At 44.8% G+C, this 9,228-nt stretch overlaps 1 non-coding gene across 1 annotated transcript; it reads left to right on the top strand.

The window, feature by feature from the left end:
- The first annotated feature begins 3,590 nt into the window (after positions 1 to 3,590).
- Positions 3,591 to 3,662, top strand: trnat-cgu (transfer RNA threonine (anticodon CGU)). The gene has a single exon. It is a non-coding gene; the product is annotated as a tRNA-Thr (tRNA).
- The last annotated feature ends 5,566 nt before the right edge of the window (positions 3,663 to 9,228 follow it).

The following is a 9,228-nucleotide window of genomic DNA, read 5'->3' as shown; positions in this document are numbered from 1 at the left end:
CCAATATTTTGGTGGCCTTCCACTTCAACCCACTTCATAATAGCCCAACTTAAAATATTTATTCTTCTTTTCAATTTCGTCTAATAATATGTCATTTATTTTCCCTTTTATTTCTTTAATTCGTTGACTTATCTCGGGTTCATTAGAATTTTGGTATTCCTGTTCCAATTCCCTTAACTTCTCAGTATGTATTCTATAACCCTATTCCTTGGTTCTTTTAACATATGCAGATTCAGCTATGAGTTTTCCTCTAATGACAGCCTTCATGGCATCCCAAAATATAGTTGGATCTACTGCACCATTGTTATTTTCCTCTATATATCTTGTTAGTTCAGTTTTTACCTTCTTCCTTATTTGTTCGTTATTCAAAATTCCCAGATTGAGTCTCCATACTGTATGTCGTCTTCTTTGGCTGAAATTTATTGTTAAATAGAGTGGGTTGTGATCTGACACATCTGCACCCCCTATTGTGCATTCTTTTACCTTATGTTTATCCTCTATATTCATAAAAAAATAATCTATTCTTGAATGGACTTTATGTACTGCCGAATAATGTGTAAAGCCTTTTTCCAGGGGATGTAGACTCCTCCAGACATCGATCATTCCCATCTCTTCTAATGATATGTTAATGAATCTTGTCAAATGCATTTTATTCCTTTTTAAGCTAGTTGTATCTATTTCATGATCTCTAATAACATTTATGTCTCCCCCACAGATTAAAACACCCTGTGATTCTACTACGATAGCATCAAACAGGGATTTAAAAAACAATTTGTCACTTTCCCGGAGGCGCATATATGTTCACTAATGTTACTGGCTCGTTCTCTAGTCTCCCTTTAACTATGACATATCTTCCTTCCTTATCTCTACATTCCTTCTCAAGATCAAATTTAATTACATTTGATATCAGTATCACTACACCTCTTTTACAACCCTCTTTACACGTACTATGATATAGGTTCCTATAGCCATATTTTGAAAGTTTATTATGTTCTGTTTGTGACAGGTGGGTCTCCTGGAGGAAAATTACCTGTGCCCTTTCTTTTTTAAGTTTTGTGAAAACCTTTTGTCTTTTCACTGGACTATTCAGACCATTTACATTCAGCGACATTATCTTGATACAATTAGTCATCACTATACCTTGTTATTCTTTGAAGGTATACTCCCATATAACTCTGAACAACATACATATGAACAAAAAAGGTAACGACATGAACGAGAACAGTTACTGACTTCAAAACTGTCTTCTCTCCCCAGGTCCCCGTTGGTGGGCGAAGGGGAAATCCTCATCTCTAAAGAGGGCCCCTCACTAGACTCAGTTCGTTTTTTAACAGAACTCTGTAAGGTCTAGATATGTCCAACTATATAAAAAAAAAAGAAAACTAAACATCTCCCAGTCGGGTTGAATATTCTCAACATTGAAGTAATCTATAGATCCATGGTGTTACCTTCCTCCTCCCGTGTATGATTATGTTTTCCTGTGAAATTCCTGCAGCTTCTCTCTGGCTCGGTGAGCTGCTCCGCGTCTCGGGTCCTTTCCCCTGATCCTCTGCCACTCCGACGTCAGTCGTGTCTTCCCCGTTGTCGCAGGTGTGCTGTCATCACCTGGTGTGCCCACTACGTATCCCCTCTCTCTCATATCCCGGGCGGCTTCCATGGCGCTGTCATATGTTTTCACTCCATTGTTCCAATGTATCCGTATTCTGGTCAGCGGTGTCTGGAAACGTATCTTTTCTTCCTTGAGCACCTTTTTAATGTCAATGTATGACTTCCGTTTATGGACAACTTCAGCGGGGTAGTCGTGATCAAAAAAGATTTGCTTGCCACCTATTTGTATTTTTTTCTTCCACGCTGTCTTCAGGATCATTTCTCTCATCTCAAACTTAAGAAAGTTAACTATCATGGACCTGGGTGTAGCATTTGGGTTTGGCTTTTGTGCAAGAGCGCGGTGTGCTCGCTGAATGTGGAGCTCCGTTTCTTCAGGTAGCTGTAGTTCTGTTTTTAGCAGCTGTTCTACGTACTTGCTGGGGTTCTCCTCCATGTCCTTGGGGATGCCAAAGATACGGATATTGTTTCTCCTTGATCTCCCCTCGAGGTCGGTAATCTGTTCTTGCATCTGTCGCGTCTGCTCCATCATTTCCATCATAGCTTCTCCCGCGTCTGCTTTCCACTCTTCTAGCTCTGCTATGCGTGTCTGGGCTTCGGTCAGCGCCGCCTTCTGTGACTGTAGCTCGTTTACATTAGCCGTTAGCTTGTGCTCGATTTCTTGCTGCAGAGTGTTGATGTCCTCTTTCATTTCTTTCTTCAACTCGTCTTTGAGAGTGATAATTTCGTGTCGTAACTCCTTTGATGTCCTTGCTAATAGTGGCTAATCCCAGTCGCAGCGTCTCGTTTTGATCTTGACCGTCCATTTTCTTTGCTATTTCGTCTTCGTGTTCGCTAGCTTCGTTTTCAGAGTTTGTCCCAGGTAATTTCTCAACTTTCTTTTGTTCCTGATTAGTTTTCCCTGTTCTTCGGTTGCCTCTCCCACCCATTATATCACTCACAGTCTTCGAGTTAAGTCTTATGGAGGGTTTTGAATGCCCGACATGGGAGATTAGTTAACTACACGTCTACTCTCTCAGCCATCTTCCCAGAAGTCTCCGTCGTGCTGTGTTTTAAGTTCAACAGTGAAAACTATGGACAGAGCTTCCGTGACATCACCCGTTTGTTTCTGAAGAGCCGCTTTGAAGCTCGGTGGGAGGCTCCGGGACACTCTGATCGCCGCCATGTTGGCAGCGTTGCGTCCGCCAAAACTCCAAATAAGGACAAAGAGGGGGAGCACTAGTGGAGTTTAGGGGGGCGGGCGAGCCATTCTTCTGTGGAGTGGTTGTTTAGTTTCTCCAATGTACAGATCAGAGCATTTCTCACTGCATTGGACTGCATACTGTATATCACATCGCTGTGTTTCTCCATGGGAGTTTCATCCTTTGGCTGTACCAGTTTCTGTCTCAGGGTTGTCCTCCAGTGGAGACCGCAACCTTAACACAGCGCCTTGGACGAAAAGCAGACTTGCAGAATGAAAGGCAGCATTTCAGAATGAAAAGCAATCCAGAATGAAAGGCAGTAATCCAGAATAAGTGGCAGCATTCCAGAATAGACATCAGTATTCCGGAATGATAGGCAGAATTCCAGAATAACAGTCAAGTTAGTCAATAGGGCCGGTTAGCTCAATCCCCATACGGCCAATCTGTGTTTTCATTGTTGAAGCGTGGACATGCCTGTTTCACTTACTTGTGTTTCACTTGTGTGCTGGTTGGTACATTGGACTCAAGGATTGGTTTTTGAAGACACTCCTCCAAGTGGTGTCTTCAGTTCTGCTACTATTCTGGTTGGGAATCTGAGTTTTATGTGTTCAGGATCTCTGTGGGTGGATCTTGAAGGAACTCAGACTTTTAATCTGAGGGCCCAGGGTTCAAGTCCCTGTTCAACACTATATATTCCTAACCAGAAATCTTTGTACATATCTTTACCAATGTCAAACTAAGAAAAACATGTGCTTTGTGTTGTTCTTGCACTGACTGAAACATGAAAAAAAAGAGGTCACATGTGGCTTGTTGGTCTAGGGGTATAATTCTCGCTTCGTGTGCAAGAGGTCCCGGGTTCAATTCCCGGACGAGCCCTCTTCTTTCAGCTTCAGTAGATTGAAGGTCTGTCTTATGTTTACATTTATAGCAATTATCTTTAACCCAAACAAGTTCATATTCCAACTTAGACCCTGTAAACAGCACTCTGCTCAAACTCCTAGAAGCAATCTACAACTGATATTGTTTATTCAAGAGAAGAAGTCCTTGCACTGAGGACTAACGTCGGAATGCAGCACAAGGTCCAGGGAGAGCTGAGGAAGAAGTACAGGGGCTGTAAGGCAGGAGTGAAAGTAGAGGCTGCACGTAGACATTTTAAGCCAGCGATCCCCTCTGCAATAATAAGGAATGTCAACTCACTACTGAATAAGGAGATCAGGAGATCAGCCTGTTTGAAACTACTGTTGGTAAGTTTTCTGTCTTCTATTCAATAAGTTTATTATCTTTATGTGAAACAATGTGCATGCCTTAAGATAAATGGACCTTGAGTTTAAGAAGAAGTGTCAGTCATTGTTCACATTGGGGTAGACAGGCTACAAGCAGCTAAGATTAGTTAGCATTCGTTGTAGCTAATGTCTATGGTCGCGTCATATAGCTGTCAGAGGTAAGTGGTGAACACGGTTAGTACTTGGAGTTTTCTACACAGGCACGTTGAATTCATCCTTAACACACTGCGAGCGCAGCTTGCCGCCAGCTAACGCAATCCAAAAGTGCTTTGCTTTACTTTTGTAGTGTAGCTGGCAGGCTAACGTTAGCCCAGAGCTAACGCTCTGTGTTAGCCTAAGCAGCACTTGTATGCAGGGGTACAGCCAGTGCTTAAGTGTAGTTAATGTGAAACAATACAGTCGTGATATATTGAAGTGAAGCAGTCGGCATATTTTCACGATATATTTTATTTTTTTATATATTTTTTGTCTGCTGGTGGGTGCCTGCTCCCCTGCGCATCGGGCTGGAACTGCGCCGTATGACACAGAGCAGGGGAGACCTGTAAACGTGCTGAAATGACTTTGTTTAGTAAAAGGAAAAGGTATAAATGTGTTCTATAGTAAGGGACCATTAAATGACTTCTGTTGTGATCTGGCGCTATAGATAAAAATAAAATAAAAAAGAACTCATTGGATGAACTCAGTTAAATTGTGGGAGACTTTTCCATCCAATAAATATGGGTAGCCCCAACTCAATGTGATGTATTTGAGTTGGACCAACATGATTTTTCCATGTTGGTCCAACTCAACCTAAAAAATACCTATTAAATGATATTTGATTAAAACGAGTTGAGATTTCAGATTAAAGTTTTGGGTGGACCTCAGAGGCTTTTCAGATTTGAAATTTCATTGTGAAATTTGGGAGTGGCTGCTGCAGCATAACATCTTTAACATATTTATTACATGCATACCTCTAATATATAATCTCATTTTATGCTCTTAATGACTGTAGCTAATTATATACTTGGTAATCAATTACAGCATCTTGTTATTTGGTCAATGTGATCTGACTCTTTTCTGACTTCTTTTATTTTACAGGATGCTGTATGTGGAAGTGTGCAGAGTGCAGTTTGGAACCAGGTACTTTTATGCATCTGCAGCTTATCATACACCATACACCGCCTACATGCAGATGTACTTTAATACATGGATTATGCTACTACTAAATCACATTCTTGTCCATGGTAATTAATGAATGTAAAATGAAAACTCACATTTATTTATAGCCATTCAAGTCTGTGTGAGAGTAACTACAACTAACAATACTGTTTTGTACTACTACTGTTTTCCAGGTGAATGATGACTTCTTGCAGATCACCACAAAGCCGCTGCATTGAAGTTCATGGCCCAGCTGAACCACTTCTCAAAGAAGCTTCTGTAAGTTTCCCAGAACAAAGGAGGAAGTTCAATATTAATGAAAGATTCACATGTTTATGTGATGCTCAGGATCAACATGAGTGTTATGTGTGTTTGTGTTTTTCAACCCTATAGGAGGGCAGCTTACACGTTCTGAAGACAGGAGCCCAGCGATGTGGGGGTTTCATCCAACTTAATTTGGTATATTGAAATGCAAAGGTTTATGTCCTGGAGAAATGTTATGCACCTTACTGTTTCTATTTCTGCTGCATTTAAATAAAAGTACCTCAACCAGGTGTCATGTTTTTCTTAAGGGGTGGTAGGTTAATTTAAAGGTAATTTCATAATAATAATTGTATTATATCTTTAGGTTGGACAAACACAAATAAAACTTGAATTACTAATAAACTAATGTACTTTATTTTAGCTCTATTTGACACAAATAAGATGAACTAACTCAATCAAATTATATTTAATAGATATGTTTAGGTTGAGTTGGACCAACATGAAAAAATCATGTTGGTCCAATTCAAATACATTATATTGCATTAACGTACTTGTTTTGAGTCAGGGCTACCAGTATTTATTGGATGGAAAAACTCAATTTAATTGAGTTCATCCAATGAGTATAGGTTAATCACAATAAATATACAGCAACGCAGTGATTAATGTGATTAAAACTGTAATCATGTGACGGCACTAGTTCAAACGTTTGAGTTCAAAGAACAGATGACCTACCAGTGGATGTCATGGTCATGGTTTTCTGCAGAAAGTCTTGTTCGTTTTCTAACATGGCAACCTTCTCCTTTAGAGTTTTGATTTCTGTCAACAGGCTGTTGTTCTGACTTTTGCAACCCTCACCTCTCATTAAAGATGGTTTCCAATGATGTGTGTCTGGGTGCGTACACACTGCCCATAGTTACTGACGGAGCCACTGCGTCACACCCCAGCTGATACATGACCGCACCAGGTGACTGCTGCTATGACCTATGTTGGTTGTCAGCGTTCCTTCCATTCCATTACAGCAGCATGAAAACAAGGTCCTGAGCAGCATAACAATAGATAAAGTAGAAATAAAGACTATGGACAGAGCAACCATAAGATATGCAGATATACAGATGAGAAACGTACAGAGATGTATTATGTCCTGTTATGATATCATGAAAAACACAAATGAGTATTACACTGTAGGTGAGGATGTTATTGCACTAATTGAAAAAACACTGTACTGTTTCCCCATCAGTGTCACTGTGTGTAAACATGGTGATACAGTACAGAGGTTAGAGTACAGATGGACTGATGTTATACAGTCTGACCCCTGTCTGGACAAATGTCTGTGGCTGAAGGAGACACCCAAGGTCCCCACTGTCTCATGTTTGTATATTTTACTAATTTTCACAGCACTTCATTAGTTTGTTATCGTAATCAGCCACCATGTACAGGTGCATCTCCATAAATGAGAATATTGTGGAAAATATTATAAATATATTATATTAATATTATAAACTAATGATGTCACACTGTGATCAGATGATGAACTCAAAACACCTGCAAAGCAGACACAATCATGGGGAAGACTGCTGACTGGACAGATGTTGAATAAATAAAAAATAGTCAGTATGGTTATCCTCAGGAGCAATAATGGGAATATGACTCCCATCCATCACCCCTGCACACTGAGGGAACCCCTGTCATGGTTTCAGCCAGGTCTTTTATTTTGTAGTTCATTTTCTGTTTGTATTAGTTCTAGTTTTACTAGTCACTTCCTGTTTTATTTTGAAACTCGATCTTCCCCCTGTGTTTCAGTTCTGTTTACTTCCCCTTCCTCATGTGTGCTCCCTTCCCCCACCTGTGATTACCTGCTCCGCCCTAATGTGCTTCACCTGTGTTCAATTGTCTTCCCGCCCTCCTGTGTATAAAGCCTGTGTGTTTCCTGCCCCTTGTTGCCAGTTCGTTTTGTGAGTCTTCCATGCGACACAGCCGTCCAAGTAGCCTTTCTGCTCCTGTGATTTTTCCCTGCGTGTTCTCGAGTAAGTTTTGGATTCTCTTGTGTGTGACTTGGTTTGGATTTGACTACTGCTTTTTTGCCTTTGCCTTTTTGGATACCTCTGCCACGTGGACTGAACTCCTGTGTACCGAACCTTGCCTGAATTAAAACACTGAGATTTGCCTGATACTTCCGGCTTAGTCTGCATTTGTGTCCTCCGTCTCACAACCCTCCTGACATTACGAACTGGCCTGTAAAGGACGCAGCAGACATGCAAGAGGTCGGAGCGGCTGTTAAAAGCCGAAGCCTTCAGTGGGCACCGTTTAAAATGGTGCGCCTCTGGAGCCAGGTTTACCGGCTTAGGGAAACTGTCCAGGCCGAGTTAAACCTGTTGGACAACCTGCCCTCACCGCCCACAGAAGAGAAGGAGATGTGGTGGATGGTTAACCGCAGGGTTGTCCTGCTTCAGCAACTGGGGACATTATGGAACTGGAAAGAGCTACTGAAAGCTGGCATGGACCAAGCACTGAACACAGAGCCTTGGCTCCACGTCCTTTATATAGGGCCGTTCCAGGAAATGGAGGAGTTCCCAGCGCCTGTGGCCTCCTTTCTGCCCTCCTGGTTTCCCAGTCTCCAGTTGACGCCGTTCTCCCCAGTGCCGCCTGAGGGCGGGCTCCCGATGACGTCACCACTTCCGGTTCCGCCCGGAGGCGGGCCAGAGGGCGGGCTCCAGACGGCGCCGCTCCTCCCGTCTCGGACAGAGGGCGGGCTCCCGACAACGTCGCCACTTCCGGTTCCGCCCGGAGGCGGGCTCCAGACGGCGCCGCTCCTCCCGTCTCGGACAGAGGGCGGGCTCCCGACAACGTCGCCACTTCCGGTTCCGCCCGGAGGCGGGCTCCCGACAACGTCGCCACTTCCGGTTCCGCCCGGAGGCGGGCTCCAGACGGCGTCGCTCCTCCCGTCTCGGCCAGAGGGCGGGCTTCAGACGGCGTCGCTCCTCCCATCTCGGCCAGAGGGCGGGCTCCAGACGACGCCACCTGCCCCAGAGACCTCCAGTGCCCCCCGCAGAGGCCACCTGTCTGGATGCAGGGGGTGCATCCAGCCTTGATCTTGGAGGGCCATCTGTTCTGGGTCCACGCCCTGACCCAGAGGGACCCTCAGCCCCAGCGACTGACTCTGTCACTGGGGAACCCCCAACTCCAGTTTCTAGCCCTCAGCCTGGTGGGGTTCCGTCCCCGGCTTCCTGTCCCGACCCCGGTGGTCCACCGCTCCCGAGTCCCTTTTCCGACCCCGGTGGTCCACCGCTCCCGAGTCCCTGTTCCGACCCCGGTGGTCCACCGCTCCCGAGCCCCAGTCCCGACGCCGGTGGTCCTTCGCCTCTGGTCGTCAGTTCCAACGCCGGTGGTCCCTCGCCTCTGGTTTCCAGCCCTGACGCCGGTGGTCCTCCCTCAGCTCTGGTTTCCTGTCCGGACCCCGGAGGGTCCTCGGCTCTGGTTTCCTGTCCGGACCCCGGAGGGTCCTCGGCTCTGGTTTCCTGTCTGGACCCCGGAGGGTCCTCGGCTCTGGTTTCCTGTCCGGACCCCGGAGGGTCCTCGGCTCTGGTTTCCTGCCCGGACCCTGGAGGGTCTTCTGCCTCGTCTTCGGCTCTGGCTTCCAGTCTGGACCCTGGAGGGTCTTCTGCCTCGTCTTCGGTTCTGGCTTCCTGTCTGGACCCTGGAGGGTCTTCTGCCTCATCTTCGGCTCTGGCTTCCAGTCTGGACCCTGGAGGGTCTTCTGC

The sequence above is a fragment of the Parambassis ranga genome, unplaced genomic scaffold (assembly GCF_900634625.1).
Source record: "Parambassis ranga unplaced genomic scaffold, fParRan2.1 scaffold_22_arrow_ctg1, whole genome shotgun sequence".
Classification (NCBI taxonomy): Eukaryota; Metazoa; Chordata; class Actinopteri; family Ambassidae; genus Parambassis; species Parambassis ranga.
This window is presented reverse-complemented; position numbering and strand designations above follow the sequence as displayed.